The sequence below is a fragment of the Acomys russatus genome, chromosome 12 (genome assembly GCF_903995435.1).
Source record: "Acomys russatus chromosome 12, mAcoRus1.1, whole genome shotgun sequence".
Lineage (NCBI taxonomy): Eukaryota > Metazoa > Chordata > Mammalia > Rodentia > Muridae > Acomys > Acomys russatus.
Window position 1 is genome coordinate 21,445,335 of NC_067148.1, and position 18,409 is coordinate 21,463,743.

Below are 18,409 nucleotides of genomic sequence, written 5' to 3' on the forward strand. Positions count from 1 at the left end.
ACCAGGCATCTAAGCACAGGCTGCATAGCTTATAGTACTCCTTTTTCATTAACAGTGAAGACAGGTTTAAAAAAAAAAAAAAAAAGAAGCATTAAAAGGCTCATCTTCAGACAAATCAAATATGCGAAGTCTGCATGGCATCTATTTAGAAAGGAAATTGTCTTCTGTGCCCTTTACAAATTCCATGAAAGATAATATACTCAAGGTATCAAAAGATGAAAGGTGTGTTTACTAAGAATTAAGAGGAGTGGAAAAGCATAATTTTACTTTCAAACTTTGTTTTGTAAGGAGACCATTTCACCCTGGCTCATGGAACACTGCATTATAAAATACTGTAGCTGTCTGTGATAAGCAGAGAGGTCACACAGTAAAAAGGACAATATCATACAAATATGGCATATTTTAAGGAGAAAGGAATATTTAGAAGATAAAGAGTCAGTCTGACCTTTGAGTCACCTACTTATTTTACAATTTAAAGGCATCAATGTACATTTACTTCTGTTTTCATTCTTTCTAATAAATAGACTATGAGACATAATTCCTGTCATTTTCAATATCAATTGGCTCATTCTTTAATTTTACTTATTCTGCCTTACAATAAACACACACACACACACACACACACACACACACACACACACACACACAGGGAAATTTCCAATTTCCAATTCTTTTTTTACTTAAAATTTTAGTTCTCTAAACTAAAATCACAGAAAGAGGCTTCTATATAATCAAAACACCTCAGAAAATTAGCATTATCTTACTCCTCCTGCCTTCCATAATTCATTTATTTAATAAATATTTATTTTAATCTAACATGTGTCATGAATTATTACATGGGTACAAAATCAGCACTCTAGCATGCAGCCAGAGACCCACAGAGCTGGCATTGTGTATTTCAGTATAGGGAAGTGTGTGATGAGCATCATTAAATAAGTGAAGGATGTACTGTACAACCTCCAGGAGTGAAAAGTGAACAAGTAAGTACCTTTTTATTATTTTTTATTTTTTACATACATATTTATATTATTACAATATATATACATATATACATATATACATATATACAATAAACTACCTACAGAAAGAAGAACCATAAAACAATCAGGAATTATATAAATGTTACATTCTTAGTGTTTTGGCTATTTGTATTTGGCAGCCTTGAAGAAAACATCTTTCCTATCTTGGTGCATCTAAAATTCTGAATGTAAATCAGTATCTATGATATCTCATCATTGTGAACTTAATACATCTATCTAGACCTGAAAACATCTTAACTCCCTAAACAACTAAGCTTCATTGTAAAACTAAACTATCTGGTCGTGGAAGAAAACTTACCCAACCTAACGATAGACGTGCTCATAAACATACAAGAAGTCTACAGAACTCTGAATAGATTGGCCCAGAAAAGAAAACCCTCCCACAACATAATAATCAAAGCATTAAATGTACAGAACAAGCTCTGAGTGTAGGGCCAACTTTCAATGGGATAAGTAGGCGAACAAAGATTAGATACAAGTAAGAGATGTAGGCAATGGAATATGCTGAACAATGTTCCACTCATAGAGAAGAACCAAGGAAAGACACTGATTTGAGAAACATCAGGACACTGGTGCATTTGGTAGACCCGAGCAAGGAAAAGAAGTGAGGTCAGAGAGAACCAGAACATGCATTGACCTAAATACTAACTGACAGGGGCTGCCTTTAGTTTTGAACAGAGAAGACTCCTTGTAACTTAAAACAATTTATATTGCCTGCTTTGACAGTGTTTTATGTAGCAATTCCTACACTTGAAGCTGTTCCAAACTTAGAGGCTTAGAACAAGAAACATTTAATTAGATTATGAATCTGAAGGTCGCAGTTTGATCTGGAGTAGGTTTGATCGCCTTGAGTTTGTCCACGTGTATACGGTCAGTGGCTTCTGCTGATTGGCGTGCTCTCAGAGTAGAAGGGCAATCAGAACAGCACGTGTTCATCATCTGTCATGCAAGCCAGTGTTGCTTGCCTGGTTGGGGTTACTAGAAGCACTATGGCAAATGTGCATTGCTCCTCGTACCTCTACCTCCCTTCACAGCTTATGCCTAAGCTGATTAGTTTAACTGACAACATATAAAGACCTGAGAAAGAAGTCTCAATTGTGGGACTGCCTACATCAAACTGACCTGTAGACATGTTACGAGGGGACTGCGCTGGGACTTGAATTCCATCCATATAACGAGTAGCCATCATATATGCATTCATTTCTCTCTGCTTGTGGCTGTAGATGTGACATTCCTAGTTGCTTGACTTCTTGCCCTGACTTCCCCCTTGTAACCTTGAATTGTATGTAAGTCACCATGAAAGCTAATGCTTTGGGGGGGGTATTCACATGGCTTCCAGCTCAGGGGTCTCTGAGCCCTGTTTCTGAAGTACATTGTGTCTTCAGCAAATAGGAAACAATTTTCCACCTCTGGGGGACAGCCAGGGACAATAGCAACAAGCTCTATGTCTTGAGTGTCTCGTGGGTAGTCCAAACAAACCACTCAAAAGAGGGTTTCTTGCGTCTGGTATTAGAGTTTCTGTTAGCTGGTGTTTGGCTCTTTCTACCCAGTGAGCTGAGGTGTATGGGGCATGTTGTGCAATCTGAGGCTCTTTTACTCCAATGCTGTTGCCTCACCATTCTCCTTTCAGAAGCACAGCATGGAGCTGCTCACTGAAGGCTTGCCCCACTCAGTTCTAACCACTGCACCAAAAGCCTTTGCATGTGTCACTCCGTGCTAAACTCCTTAAATTCTTAGCCCACTGTGAGTCCTGCTTTAGGAGACAACCTAGTATGGAACCCATGCACAGAACGCCAGGATTGTCCCAGTTTGCTTCTGTGTCACTTTGATAAACGCCGTAACCAAAAGCAACATGAGAAGGAAAAAATTAGCTCATTTTGTACTTCCAGCTTACAATCTATCATTGAAAGAAGTTGGGACAGGAACCTGGAGGCAAGAGCAGTCATAGGGCACATGGAGGAACACTGGTTACTGGTGTGCTTTCTTGATTGCTCATGCTCAGCAGCTTGGCTAATTTTAGGGTCTCACTATGTAGCCTTGGCTGTCCTAAACTGACTGTATAGACCAGGATGGCCTCAAACTCACAGAGATCACACCCAGCCAGCCTGGTCTATAAAGCATAAACTACAGCTTTATATTGTAAATAATTTCTTACTGTAAAATTTTACTTGTTGAAATATAATGATAAACTGTAATGCATTTAACTATATTTTAGTTTTGAAGTATTAACTCTAAATGTTATCTGTTTCTTTCTTTATTTGTCCTCTAGCCCTTAATAGCCATGCAAATATTTGAGTTAGTGGAGGTAGGAGAGAAAGCAGGTGGCATTACTAACAACCACTACATTATAAACAGACTCAGGCACTCTGGATGCTAACTGTCATATTTTTAGATACTTTGTATTCAATAAGCCACTCCCTATCCATGTAAAAAAAAAAAACCTAGGCAATTAGTCACATCAGTCTCCAGAAAAAAATAATGTATGGGAGTGAGTCCTAAGTTGCCTGTCTTCTGTAAATGAATCTCCCTTTGTTAGTATTACTTAATGTTTCATACTACAATAGATTCTAGAAGTATCCTGAAGGTGCATGAATTATACCAGAGAGAGGGAGAGACAGAGAGACAGAGACAGAGAGACAAAGAGACAGAGAGAGAAAGGGAGAGAAAGAGGAGAGGAGAGGAGGGGAGGGGAGAGGAAAGGAGGGGAGGGGAGAGGAAAGGAGGGGAGGGGAGGGGAGAGAAGAGAGAAGGTTTACAATCTGGGTAGAAAGAAGCTGGAGGAGAAAAAGGTTAATCAGTTTGTGAGTGATGAAGGAGGGAATGTGAAAACTCTTCTTCTGGACTAAAGTCACACCTATGCTGAAATTGGTAGTGTTTACAGATATGATACTGTGCACAGGATCAGATATGCACACCTCCTGGCCCCTAATGAACACAGTGATGCACTTGACCCTCCAAAACAATACTTTCTGTCCACCCACTTCCATTCCTTATCCTCTGGAGAAGTGGGCTTCAGAGTCTGGAGCAGTGAACGCTCACCCTGTCTCTCTGGCATTAGTCTCCACATTAATCACCTTAGAGATGAGGAAGCATTTGTCCATCCAGACAGCTCGAGCCCTTTACAGAAAAGGTTGTTGGTAATGGTATCTTTTTGCTGACTGCAGGAGAACACTTTCCTGATATGAGCACTTAGTTATCGCGGAGCAAGTGAATTAAGATTTGAACCCCTTGCATTAAAGCAGCCACATAACTTCATTATCTACTTGATACTCAGCCCATTTCTAGAATCTCTTTCTCCAGCATCCCCATAACCAGGAACTTGAGCAGAATATATTTATTGAGGATCTTCTTTATCCTTTTTGCTTAATTCTAATTGTCCCTGGACAGGCGACAGTTCTGTGGTTCAATAAATGTCCAGCAGAGCAGCATGGTGCATGGTGCACTCCTAAGATGCAACACCACACCGTCGTTCACTGATTCCCATCAGTTTCCTCTTCATTTGAAATAGAAATCATAGTAGCTACTTTCTAAAAAGAAAAAAATTGCTGCATAACCTAAATCATTCCCTTTTGTAAGTTGACACTGTATAAAGTAATTCATGAAAAAGGATATGGAAAACAGCATTTAGCTTTAAGGCAGCAAATAGATTGCAATTAACTTTACTCCCATTACTTGTTGTTCTGCACAACCCTGTGGAGTTAAGGATCTTCTTGACCAAAATCTAAGAAAGTTGCTAAAGAGAATAAGACATAATTTGTTTTTCAGAGCCACTCACAGAACTGAAATATTGTGCAGCCTCACTCATGTCAGCCTCTGTACATGCCACCATAGTGAAGTAGGATTGTCTAGAATGTTCTGCATGTTCATTCAGGAAGAAATAACAAGGAGTCTCTGCCTATTTCTGTTATGGAATTCCTTAATGTCAAGACTCCCTCCTGTGTAGTGATACCACTGAATAAACATGAGAGATCAGATAAGAAAGAATCTCATTTGTTACATATGCTTAATTGACTAAAACCAATAGGAGAATCAGGAGGCTGTTCTTGTGTGTTTGTGTATGTATATACACACACACATATGAAAGTTTATACGTATGTATGAACTTTCTCTTCATCCTGCTTCATCAATATCCTCCCAAATTTGATAACAATAAAATATGCTCAGTGCCACTCACCATTCCTGGCTAAGTTGTTAGATAAGGGTGCCAGGTCCTCCAAAATGCTATTTATTCATTTATTTATTTATTTATTTATTTATTTATTTATTTATGACCATTGATCAGGTATATTCACCTTGGTTTGAAGAAATGCAGTAGTGTCCAAGAACACTAGCAAGTGTTTTTAATTTATGATACTGGCTTCTTGCCTGATCTTTGCTAATTATCATGTACTAGGTAAACCTGGAAATCCTTCACAGTAACAACATGGAACCACCTGACAAATGCAAAATGCAATGTGTCTTCTCATGGTTTATATTTTCTGTTGTGCCTCAAATCATAAGCATTGAGGAGAAAGGAAGTTTTAATGATGTTTCAGTATCTACAATATTTAACTACAATGGTCGTGGTAGTAGAAACCTGATATTTTCTGTCTCTGTCTTCTCTCTCTCTCTCTCTCTCTCTCTCTCTCTCTCTCTCTCTCTCTCTCTCTCTCTCTCTCTCTCTCTCCTTTCTTTTAGTCTGCATTAAACTTTGCTTGAGAAGCTAGGTCATCACAGTAGCTCTCCATACTGCAACAGGTTAGTGCACATATCTTAAACCTGTAGAGCCCTAAAGTGAAGAAGGTGGATGGCTAATTTACCTCTTTCCTTGACCTTGGGAAAAAAATATAAAATCAGGAGCATTTTCTCTCAGTAAGATTGCTGATTCTGCCAATTATGATTAAGTGAAATTGACATGGAATGACTCTCCAGAAAATACCAAGAAAGTTTCAAATCAAATTTTATAGCTTTTCAATCATAAAAGGGAAATGAACATTTGTTCCAACTTCCTATATTACATATTTTTGGGGTAAAGGGGAAAAAATCATATGCCAAAGCCAACACAGTTCTGTATGCTTCCTTCCTTTTCTATCTTAAAGAATGTGGACTATCATATTGTTGCCTAAAGAAGTGGGAAGAAGAAGAAGAAGAAGAAGAAGAAGAAGAAGAAGAAGAAGAAGAAGAAGAAGAAGAAGAAGAAGAAGAAGAAGAAGAAGTCTTTCACTGGGGCAGTCATTTAACGTCATAAAGAAGTCACAGGCCCTGAATAGATTCTGTTGCACCTGAGAAGTGAGTTATGGTACAAGGCACACTGATAACACACTGCCCCTTTTCAGTCGCTTAAATAAATTTGATTTCTGGCTGCTTTTGTTTGGTTTACTTTTTGGTAGGAAAGCATGTTTTCTGTTTGCTGAACACTAAAAAAGTCATCTACGGGAATATGTGCATAGATGAAACATACACCCACTTTTCAATCTTCTGTGGTATGTGTTAAACTTCCCTATATGAGGTTCCTGACCTGCAATTACTGTTAATGAGAACTTCTGGGGATATGGGGTTTATGTTGATGACAAGAAGCTAAAATGGAGTCTTGAAGTGGCGCTAAGTTGAGCCTTAGATCTGATCAGGTTAAAGATACACAAAGAACAGATAGTCACGGGAATGGAAGGCAGAGACAGGAGCAATGGTGCCCCAAGGCCAGGAACAGAGTCATTGACAGTCAGCAGACATGAGAACCGCAGCACCTGTGGAAGTAACTCAGCCTGGTATTAAAATATCCTTCACTTTAAACTTCATTCTTTATAATCTGAAAGAAAACATTCCATTGTTCTGACTTGGCCACTTTAAGAGGATTTGTTGTAGCAGATCTAGGAAACTAATAAAAATTCTTACACATATATTAAATGTATGAAAACATAATTTATATTTGTTAAATTTATAAGAGAAAGATAAATTCATGCAAATATATAATATATATAATATTGCACATTGGCTTTATAATGTCTTTTATACCAGGATGTGTGTATGCATCTGTATGCACATATGCATATGCATTTATAATACAAATTATAGATAGACGATAGATAGATAGATAGATAGACAGACAAAGAGACAAGTAAAATACTTTACTTTTCAGCTTTGGGGTTTTTTATTGATACGCAATGTGTTTCAGCAGGGATTTATGAATACTGAACTCTACATAGTATTCAATTCTGTCTTGACTTGAAGATACTTTTGCCTTCACATTTCTACCCATGACTATAATATCTAACATCATGGGACAGTTTTCATTCTTTTTTACACCACAGAGGAAAAAATATGCACTTGAGAAGTGATGTTAGTGAGTTTTACAAAGAGAAAACATGTTCTATACGTGTTTCCTGCATGCTTTTTTTTTTATTTGGGGTGTATATATGTGTGTTGGTGTGTGCAGTTGCACATGTACATGTGTGAGCTCTCACGTAGAGCCTAGATGGCAAAGTTAGGTTCATTGATTATTCTCCACCTTTTTTTAAAAATATAGAATATCTCACTGAACTGAATAAACTAGACAGAAAGCCAACAAACTCCAGGGAGCTTCCTATCTCAGTCTTCCAATATTGTGATTAGAAGAGACTTCAGCCATACCTATCTTTTTGTGTAGGTGCTGGGGACGGAACACAGATCCCTGTGTTTTCAAGAGAATCACTGAGGTCATCAACCTTGTGTGACAAACTCTTCAAAGACTAGCACATCTCCTCAGCTCCCATTTTTTCATTTTTATCTGTTCACTAAAGCTGAGATTTTTACATTATGCACAATGTTTGTAACTAATGCCACCATTATTAGTCTTATTAAGTGCATCTAAATTGTAATGAAGAATATAGGCCAGATGTCCAACCTTTTTTTGAATACTCTATTATAGCTCATATTTTTCCAATTGGTCCTACCTTTTAGAGGTTAGAATATTAATGACGAGAAGAGGAGACCTGACATTAAATTTTAATTGGGCTGAAAACTCAAACTTTATGTCTATTTCATTTGCTGGCACTGGCATAATGGCTTTCTTTTGTTCCTTTATTTCCAAGATAATTGAGTTAGAATATCTCTGTTAAACAAATCCTCTTTAGAGGGACCTTTGCACCTAATCATTACCTTTAGCAAGATAAGACTTTATAACAAAGTAAAGAAATGTTTCTTTTCTATTATTTGGTGCACAAATTCTAACATTTAACGTTCAGAAGCTTGGCATAAGAAATAAATAAGTTTTATTAAAATCTGGTTTGAATTACAAGCATAAGGGTCAAAAGTGACATTTACCACTATACATTTTTTAAAAGGGTTAATGTAATTACAGTAGTGCTTCACAGTATGTTGGGGTAGAAGTGTTGGGTAGACAATCAAAGAATTTCATTGGAGAAAATTATTCCACATTTTTAGTATTCAAGTGGATTGTGCACAGATCTCAAGTGGGAAAGCACAGGTATTTAAATATGATACATTCACTGAACAATCAATAAGTATTGCTCTTATGATCTGATCAACTCCATTTGTGTGTGTGTGTGTGTGTGTGTGTGTGTGTGTGTGTGTGTGTGTAGGTCAAGGGATGAGCTTGTGTATTGTTCTCAGGCTATTCCTACCTTTTTTAATTTTAAAATAATCTTTCCCTGCCTTATATCTCACCAAGTAGTCCCGGCTTGTTGGGCACCAAGCCGCGGAGAGGCCTTTGACTTCACTGCACCAGTGTTGGCATTATTACTGCTACAATAAAATGCCATATCCAAAAGCAACTTGATGAGAAAGGATTTGTTTGAGCTCACAGCTTACACCTCATCATACCAAAAACTCAGGGCATGAACCCAGGGCAGGTCTGGAACCTCAAGGCAGTAACTGAAGGGGAAGCGATGGAAAGGTGCTGCTTATGGTTTGTTCCCGTGGTTCTCAGTATGCCTTCCGATAGTACCCACATCAGTCATAAGAAAGAAAGAAAGAAAGAAAGAAAGAAAGAAAGAAAGAAAGAAAGAAAGAAAGAAAGAAAATAAATGGTCTAAAGACATGCCTGCAGACTGAGCATCTGGAGGAATTTTCTCAATTAACATTGTTTTCTTCCCTGATGACCTTTGCTCTGTCAAGTTTACATAAAAACTAGCCAGCATACCATCAATCAAAACTTCTAAAATCTGGGCTTGAGAGCTAGCTCAGTGGTCAGTAGCCCTACTGCTCTTTCAGAGGACCAGAGATTGTTTCCCAGCATCCTTGTCACAAGCACCTCTAACTCCACCTCCAGGGGATTCCATACTTTCTTCTGGTCTCTACAGACACCAGCATACAAACACAGAGGGGTCGGTGCTTAAAAGAAAGAAAAGAGAGAAGGAAAAATTATGTCATTACAGTCTTCAAAATTAAAAGAAGTATTTAAAATAATAATAATATTTTTAATTTTAAACTCTGTTTACATACCTTAGAACATATCTGTGCCACCAGTTTGTGATTCATGTTCTCAGCTTATCCTCTCCTTTATTTGGATACTCTGTCTTTAAACTTCCTGTTTTTCTATATTGTGTCATATTCTTACCCTGTCTGTACTAGCTTTATAGAAGGTTACAGAAAAGAGGTCTAGTTTGGTCTTCTTCTTTGGCACAAATAAAGTTCTGTTCTAATTTTTCTTTCTTTGTCTTTCTGTTTCTGGCATTTCTTTGAGGGATATTTTCCAGTTCAATTTAACAATGTTTCATTTCCTACAGATTCTCTCATTTCCCACAGATTTACTTGGTAGAATGATTGATGCCCCTGTATTTTGTTGCATGCAATATTCTAATAATTCTTATATTTGCAATATAATAATTCTTTGCTCTCTGCTATATTAGATCACTCTTTCTCTTTTTTCTATTAACAAACGTACTTAAACTATGTATCTATACAATCTTCTAATTATGATTGTTTCATCAACATCCAGAAAGCTTCAAATCAGGCAAAGAGATTAATTCATTCCACTTATGAATGAAGAATATGCAAATGTATAATCCCATGATGTATACAAATGCACCAGAGAGTCATGTACGACACAGTCTCCCTCATATGTAGAATCTAAAATAGTTGATCTCTGGGAGGCTGAGAGTAGAATAGTAGTTACCAGTAGAAGAGGAGAGAAATGGACAGAAATGAAGAGAGAAGGGCAATGTGATCGATGGGTGGAAAGTTATAACTAGAAAGAGCTTGCAGTGCCAGGGTACCATTTTATTACACAGTAATTACAGATAATAATAATAATGCACTGAGCATTTTTAAAACTGCAGAGAAGATTTTGCAAGATTTTGCTATAAAGAAGTGACAAATGTTTGGGGATATAAATGTCCTGAACCTGATTTGGGTGCTATGCAATGTATAGATAAATCAAAACAATGCATTAGGGCCAATTAATCTATATGGGCTCTCTATCCAAATCTTATGTCATAAATGTACTTTTTTTTTTCTTTTTTGGGGGGTTTTTTGGCTTTGTTTTTTATTTTCTTTCAAGATAGGGTTTCTCTTGTAGTCCTGGCTGTCCTGGACTCACTTTGTAGACCAGGCTGTCCTCAAACTCATAGAGATCTGCCTGTCTCTGCCTCCCGAGTACTGGGATTAAAGGTGTGTGCCACCATGCCCAGCTTTTTTGTTCATTTGATTTTTTTGGTAACAAATGTACTTTTATAACACTGAAAAATAAAATAAAATAAATTCATCAAAGTAAGGGAAAAGATGTATAAAGAAAGTTGGTTGAAATATATTTTTCATTACAAAATGTGAGTTGTGATTTTTGTGTGCCTGCTTTTATACTTCAGATAGTCTAAGACAACCTAAAAACACAAAAATCCTAACCTATAAATAGCCGCAATGTTTAAGGTATGCAAATTGTACAAACAGTAATCAACACTTTTATGAGTTTGCCATAATTAAAGACAAACCTTTTTTCACAGAATTCAAGATATTGCTATTCAAATGAAGCAACACTAAGCTATCAAAGCATTACCACTTATCACAATGATTATCCCATACAATAAATTAGCATGCTATATCACTTAAGGTTTGATTCATGCTTAATTATAGTTTCTCCCATTTAATTACAAATTAAAGACACTAATCAAACCTCACTCTGAACTGCTGTCTGAGACTAATGACTTCCCTTTCTATCATACTGAGAAGTCTCTCTAATCCATTTTTTCTACCCAAAGCCAGGCCAAGGGCTTTCCTTTAGTGTTCTCATAATACAGTGTCTTTCTCCTTCCTAGCACTTAACATGGTAGTAATTATTTTAAATATGAATGCCATTATTACCTGAGGACTGCTGCCCCACTGCTCCATCCTAAAGTCACCATGAGTACTTACATGGTTAACATATGCCAAAAACAGCCAAAGCAGCTCCATAGCTGTTTGTTGAATGAACATATTTCATTCATTCATTTCAGTATTATGTACCAAAACTACTGCAAAAGTACAAAAATTAAAACTCCTTTACTAGAGCAATTCATGACTAATACATTGTAAATTAAAGAACAGAATCAAAGCATCTCATCTAAGAATGAGTGCCGAACCAGGAGTGTCAAAGTAAAAACTCAGCACCTACCATATTAGAGTTTCTTGTTTTGGAAGCTCAGGATAGATGTTTTTGCATAAATGAGGTAACTAAGCAAAAATTTGCCTTAGTTCATCTTAGCAACAGATACTGGTTAAGAATGGTTAAAGACATTGGTGTTTGAAAGGGGACGTTGTGTTGCACCTTGAAGTAATCACTTCCTGGATGGTGATGCCATTGTGGAATACAAATCAAGCCTTACAGCTGGTCACTACTGTGCCATTTGGAGAGAGATTCATTAGTTCCTTTGTGTGGTTTTGCAATGGGCCAAGCATTCTTGAGGCTTTTCTGTTATGTGTGTTTGAAATCTCAATATAGATGTGTATATAGTTCAGCCTGAAGCACAGCTGTGAGATTCCTGCTTACCATTACATTAAAGAAAAGAACACAATTGAGAGGCCTAGATACAGTGAATTACTGATGAGAGCTGTGATTGAAATGCCTTTTTCCTCTTCTACAGTTCCAACTGCAGGAGGAAAAAAAAAACCGAGATCATTTGCATATGCTACACAAATAGAATGCAGCCCTTAATAATTTGTACATTTAAACTGAATCTGGGCTTTGCTATTATCTTTGTTAATCAAACTGTAAATTCATCAATCCCTGATTTGATTGAAATTCAATTGTATATACTGTCTCCATAATGCTATTGCTTAAAGAATAGAAGAGGAGTATCACTAATATTGACTGCTCTTATTTTCAGTATACATATCAACTTCATCATTCAGACGGCTCCTCCACTTGTAACATACAAATAAGGATGATGTGCATTTGTCAGAATAAAGAGAACTGTGGAAGAAGGGATGAAGTGAAGAAGAAAGGAAGAAAGGAACTGATGTGAGTACAAAGGAGAATCAAAAAAGGGAGGGAGGGAGAGAAGGAGAGAGATAGGGAGAGGAAGGAAGGGAAGAAAGGGAAGAGAGAGGGGTGGTGGCAGTATAGAAGGATTCTGATCCCCTTTAATTCGCTAAGGTAAAACTATTGCTAGCCCTCTGCTGCGACCTGCTGACCAACTGGAGAATTGCAAATGAGAGCACACTAAGTATTAGCAAGAATTTTACTGCTATTATTCATTTTACTTAGTTAACTTTAGTTATTTACATGCCACCTACAGTTTTCTCTCCTTCCTTTCCTTCTAGTTCCTCCCCACCACCACCTCCCTCCATTCCTCCTCCACTTCTCTTCAGAAAAGGGCAGGATATCAAGGAGCTAAGCCACATCAAGCTGCAGTAAGATTAGGCACATCTTCTATTGAGGCTAGGCAAGGCCATCCAGTAGCAGGAAAAGGTTACAGACACAGGCAACAGAGTTAGAGACATCCCCTGATCCCACTGTTCAGAGGTCCACAAGAAGACCAAGTTACACAACTGTAACATTTACAGAGTGCCTTGGTCCGTCCTGTGCAGGCTCCCTCCTTGGTGGTTTGGTCTCTGTGAGGCTGTGTGGCCAGGTTAATTGAATTTGTGTTTGTTATGGTTTGCTTGACCCCTCTGGCTCCTATAATCCTTCCTTCCCTCTTTCACAGGATTCCCCAAGCTCTGCCTAATATTTGGCTGTGGGTCTTTGCATCTATTTTCATCAGTTGTTGGGGGTATTGTCTCTGACGAATTGGATTTAGCATCAATCTATGAGCATAGGGGACTACCATCAGTAGGCATTTCATTGCCTTTCTCTGTTAATCATCATTAATTTTAAATACAGTACTCTTCATCATTTGGGTCATAAAAATGATCAAACTGAGGTATTCCTGAAATAAAATGGCCGTGTTGTTTCCCTGTTAGGAAAGAGAATAAATAAATGAGCAATGTATTCAGTAAATGTATTTACAGGTGTATTGTAACATGCTACCTCATGCAGAGTAGAGACTGGTTGATGTTAGTTAGCCATGACCTGGCTTCAAGCCCACCCACAGTCAGGTGAAGGCACTCTAGACAAGCTTATATCACTGACAGAATCTCAACAAGGTTGGAATAGAGACAGAATCCTCTGTAGCAGGCCACTGAATCTCCATCTTCCTGGGAATCTTAATATGACCAGAAGCTCTGAGGCCACATTGGATATTTTAAATGGCTGGAAATTGTGCATAAGAAGAACAAAACATTATAACGTGGTCAAAACTTACTTTTCTCCATTCTATATGGAAGCAGTAATATCTAGAGGCAGGTTTCTCAGTCCTTCAACCAGAATCCACTAGGCAGACATCTTGAGAATGACATAAGAAGTTAACTATGCTTAATAGTTAAGAAAAAGGGTTTGTGTTATACAGTATGTGTGTGTATATATGTGTGCATATGGGTGTCAATCATTACATTATGTGGGGTATTTTATATATACATATGAATGCATATATGTATATATACATATACCAATGTATAGATCTGACTGTATTCCTTCATAAAGCTTGGTGGTTTTCTGCCAGGCTGAAGAATAAGGCTCCAGAATTTCTGAATTAAGGAAAAAAAAATATTGAGGGGAAGAGACCATGAGAAGTTCCTTTATGTTTTTGTGTCTTCAACTGCTTTCTTCAATGTTTTGTTCCTACAGTCTTTTATTGTAGAAATCTTTCACTTCATTGATTAAAGTTGTTCTTGTGAGGTTTCTTTATTTTGCCTTTAGTAGCTATTCGCAGGATTTCTTTCTCATCAATCTGACTGATAGTGGCTGGAGATGTAGTTCAGTTTGTAGACTGTTTGCCTAGCAGGCACAATGCCCTGGGCTCAACCCTTATTGCCACATAAACTTGGAATAGTGCTACATGCCTGAAATCTCATGTATCTTATAAGACCACTCATCCTTGTTCACAGACACTCAGCTAGGCATCATCTATCATGGATAGCTGAACCTACCAGTCTAGTAACACAAAGTTTATCAGTGAGCCTTCAAATGACAGTTAGGAAACCAAAAGTTAACAGTTTCTCCTTTCAATTACTCACTTGGAGGTAAGCATGGGGGGTTCAGTCATGTAATGCCAGTACATGGAAGGGGATTGCTATGAGTTCTAGAACAGTGTAGGCAGCAGAGAAACATGCCATCAAAAATAATTGCAATGCGTAGTTGAACAATGAGTTTTGTTTTAATTTTTTTCTCCTTTAAGTTGGATTGTACCAAATGGAGAAAGACAAAACTTACAGAAGCTGCAGTCCTACATGTTGTGAAAATGTCAAAGTAAAATATTCAGGTTCTAAGAACAAGCAAAGGGATTTACAGTGGAGTAGTTCGGAGATGAATGACTTGTCAACTTCCTGTGAAGGCTTTGAATATGCCCCAGGCATGCAGCATGAGTCACAGGTCCATCTTTCTTTTGCCCCTTCTTCTTTTCTTCTGTAGCTCTACATCACTTGAGTACCTATGCTCTTAATTACAGGTCCTCCGGACATGCAGTAGAAGGTTTTGGTGGCTGCAAAACAGCTTTTAAAGGTCACCTGGGATGAAGCCTGTGCATTTAAAAAAAAATAGTGGCTTCTCGCCGAAGAGCACGTTCTCTTCTTGTGTGAAGGTGTAGAGTGACAAGAGATGGAATAACTGGTTTCAATCATGTAAGGAAAATGCTCAGTGCTTGTCAAGATAAAGTGGATAGAGGCATCAACCTCTGAAGCCTCTTGCTGAATATGGCTTGGCAGACCCTGTACCATGCGGGGAGCATTGCCCAAAAGTGATGAACATGTTCACTTAGGAATAGCAATGACAAATTCCTCTACTCTTCTTTGCTTGAATTTCATTTTGTTGAGCATTTTTATAATGTGTAGATGTGATTTATGTCTTTCAAAGTATCACTGATACTACTTCTAGGAAGTGAAAAAAAAAAATCCATGCTTACACACAACCCTAACCCATTGGCATCATAACTCAAACCTATGCCCTTAAAAATAACATTTAGTTCCTATATGCTTCTCAAACTCTCTTCTGCCTATCCAACTCGACTGCTCCAGGAAAAAATATTCCTCTTGAAGTCCTAGAAATAAATGTTACTTGTATTTTTACTGTTATAAAACTTCGAAAAGAATTCTCTTCCTACAGCATCATAAATTTCTATTATGCTTTGTCTCCTTGTCTCAGGGTGAACTTTTATTCCGGCAAAGGATGCTTTTGTCACACAGCACAACATGAAAGCTACAATCCAGTTCTTCCCCACACTCATTTAAGTCTAAGTAATCAGTGTTGACTGCTGGGGTGGGGCTGGGGAGGGAGGGGTCTACAAACAAAGTGTATAAAGACTGGCAATGAGGTCAATGCAGCACAGCTGAACTGAGGACGTAATTATTTCAGCAAAATATCACGTAGCTTCTCCCTCATCTGTGCAACGTTCCTATGTTAAGTTCAATGGCATCCTTTCCAAGTTGGTCCACCGTACAATCGATGCATCCAGTGTATGCAGAGTGGCAATGTTTGTCTTCCCACTCACTGTGCTTGTGATGCCACACAATATCCACAGTGTCATTAGACAAGGGAAATCACCAGTGGCTCCTGCTCCTTAAGTTGGAAGGTAACCTTGCAAACATCTTGACACTGCCGTCGCTTGTGCCTGTGTCTTCCGGGAAAAGTGTAACTTTCAATAGTACCACTGGTAGCTTTCATCTTTTCCCCTCTTATGGGAGATGTAAGTTAGATCTTTGGTTTTCATTTGCCTTGTCTAAACAGTTTTGATAAACTCGTCAGAAAGGGTATTGTGCAGTTTTATGGAAAGGAATCATGATAAAGGGACTCATTCTACCAAGATCATGGTAGAGAGGACGGTGAGAATGGAGAGAAGTTCAAATTCTGTTTCAGAATCAAGGCCCGCACACTTACAGACTGGCCTGTCTGCTAGCTACAGGTACTGCATTTCCTGGAGCTCTGGCCATTCTTTTGTTACCACTTGGGATTATTACTTCCATCGCCATTTCCTATTTCACTGTTACTTGTTGATCCATCAATGGGAACTGTGCTATGATGCAAATCATAGACGCTAGAGTTAGCTAGGTGCCTGCAATCCCAGCACCCAGCCGATGGAGGAAGGAGGATAAGTAGTTCAAGGATAGCCTTAGCTGCAAAGAACATTTGAATAATAACAACAACAACAGCATCACACTCGGATATATGAAATGTAGAAAGTGTTATTGAAGGAAATTATGAAGTTTCATATTCTCCATGTATTTTTTCCTTACCAAAGTCTGCCTAGAGGTACCCCTATTTAACCCTATTCTTGGCTTCCAAATCACTCTGGGAACTGATTGACTATATACATAGTTAAATGATTTTTTTAAAGGAACAAATGGAATTCGTTTCAAAATGCAAAGATTGTTCACAGAAAAAAAGATGAATGAATATATCTTACCGCGTGCATAGATGTCATAAAAGAAATAAAATTCACTATCAGCCTGTTCAAGTAAAACCTAAGTGGTTGGATTCACCTTTGTGGTGATTTTCATCATCACACTGTAGTTATAACACCACGTGACAAAAGACTAGAACAACCTAAAATTTGAACTAGCACAAACATTTCTGTCACCATTAGAACCAACTGAAGGATATTTGGCATTAACCAGTGTGGAGGACTGCAGTCAGAAAACAGAGTGGGCAGGGAGATGGCTTAGAGAGCAAAGCAGACACCACACAAGAAATCCAGGGGCTGTCTTACAGCTTTCCAAAAGGGGATACTGAGGCCCGAGGAGTGGCCAACAATGCGTGAAGCATCCACTGCTGTAAGCAGGAGAAACGAAAACAAAGCTTTTCCTTATAAAAATAAAATAAAATAAAACCTTGTCTTGCCTTGGATTCCCTCTCATCGTCAATAAGACAATTCAACATTCTTGAAAACTAAATATGAGAAGAAAGTAAAATAATTGTCTAGCCATAGATTAGGCCTGGGTTTGGAGCATTGTTTCTAGTTATTTTCCCTTCTCCTCTTTGATATATCAGCTGACAGCTAAAATTGGCCTACAGACTCCTCCCACCTGACTCCTCTCTGACCTAATTCAGGCTCCCTGATGAGGAAGGCACAGAAGCCAGGCCAGCACTGGGCAGTTGTTTGCTTCTTTGTGTTTCAGCACAAATGATGATACCACTAGAAAGAGGCTGTGAAATAATGTTTCTTTGTTCTGATGCAGCCGCGCACCTGCGGGGTCAGTGTGTGCATTGTCTTGGTTTTCTTATTGTTTTTCCTCCCTCCCTGCACCCTCATGCCAGGCCAGATGAGAAAGTAATTCTTGTTACTGCTTTGTGATTCGATTTGCCATCCCTTTCTTACCGACACAAAATGCAAGAAAGACCATACATGCAACTCAGTGCATGTTCCAGAACGCGAGGCAGTTAGTAAATTTTGTTTGATTTACATTTTCTGGCAGATGTTGAGTAGGAAAATTCTGGAATGAAATACTAATTGAGTGACTGCGGGATCACTTTAGGACATGCTGGTTTCACAAATATGCCATGAAAAGTTCCTTTTGAGAAAAAGTGAGAAGGTACAGGAAGAATTTTAGTGAATGTTAAATTATTTTATACTACTATTTTTCCCTACATTCTTTCTTCTGGGTTGACCAAATAAAATGATTTGAAGCTAGAACAAAACTATCTGGAGTTATACTTCAAAAATCTTGAAAATATTGCATATTTATCCTTCTACAATTACATTTTATTGTTCAGACAATGCATTGGCCTGTGTGAGCACATAATTTATGATCTGAAATGCTGCAACTTATGTTGAAGCTAACTGGATGCAACCCAATTATAGCTAATATGCTAAACATGTCAGTAGTAAATTACAAATGTGGCATTGCTGTTCTCTGGAAGACGGCACCTTGCTCCACAAAGTCACTGTGAG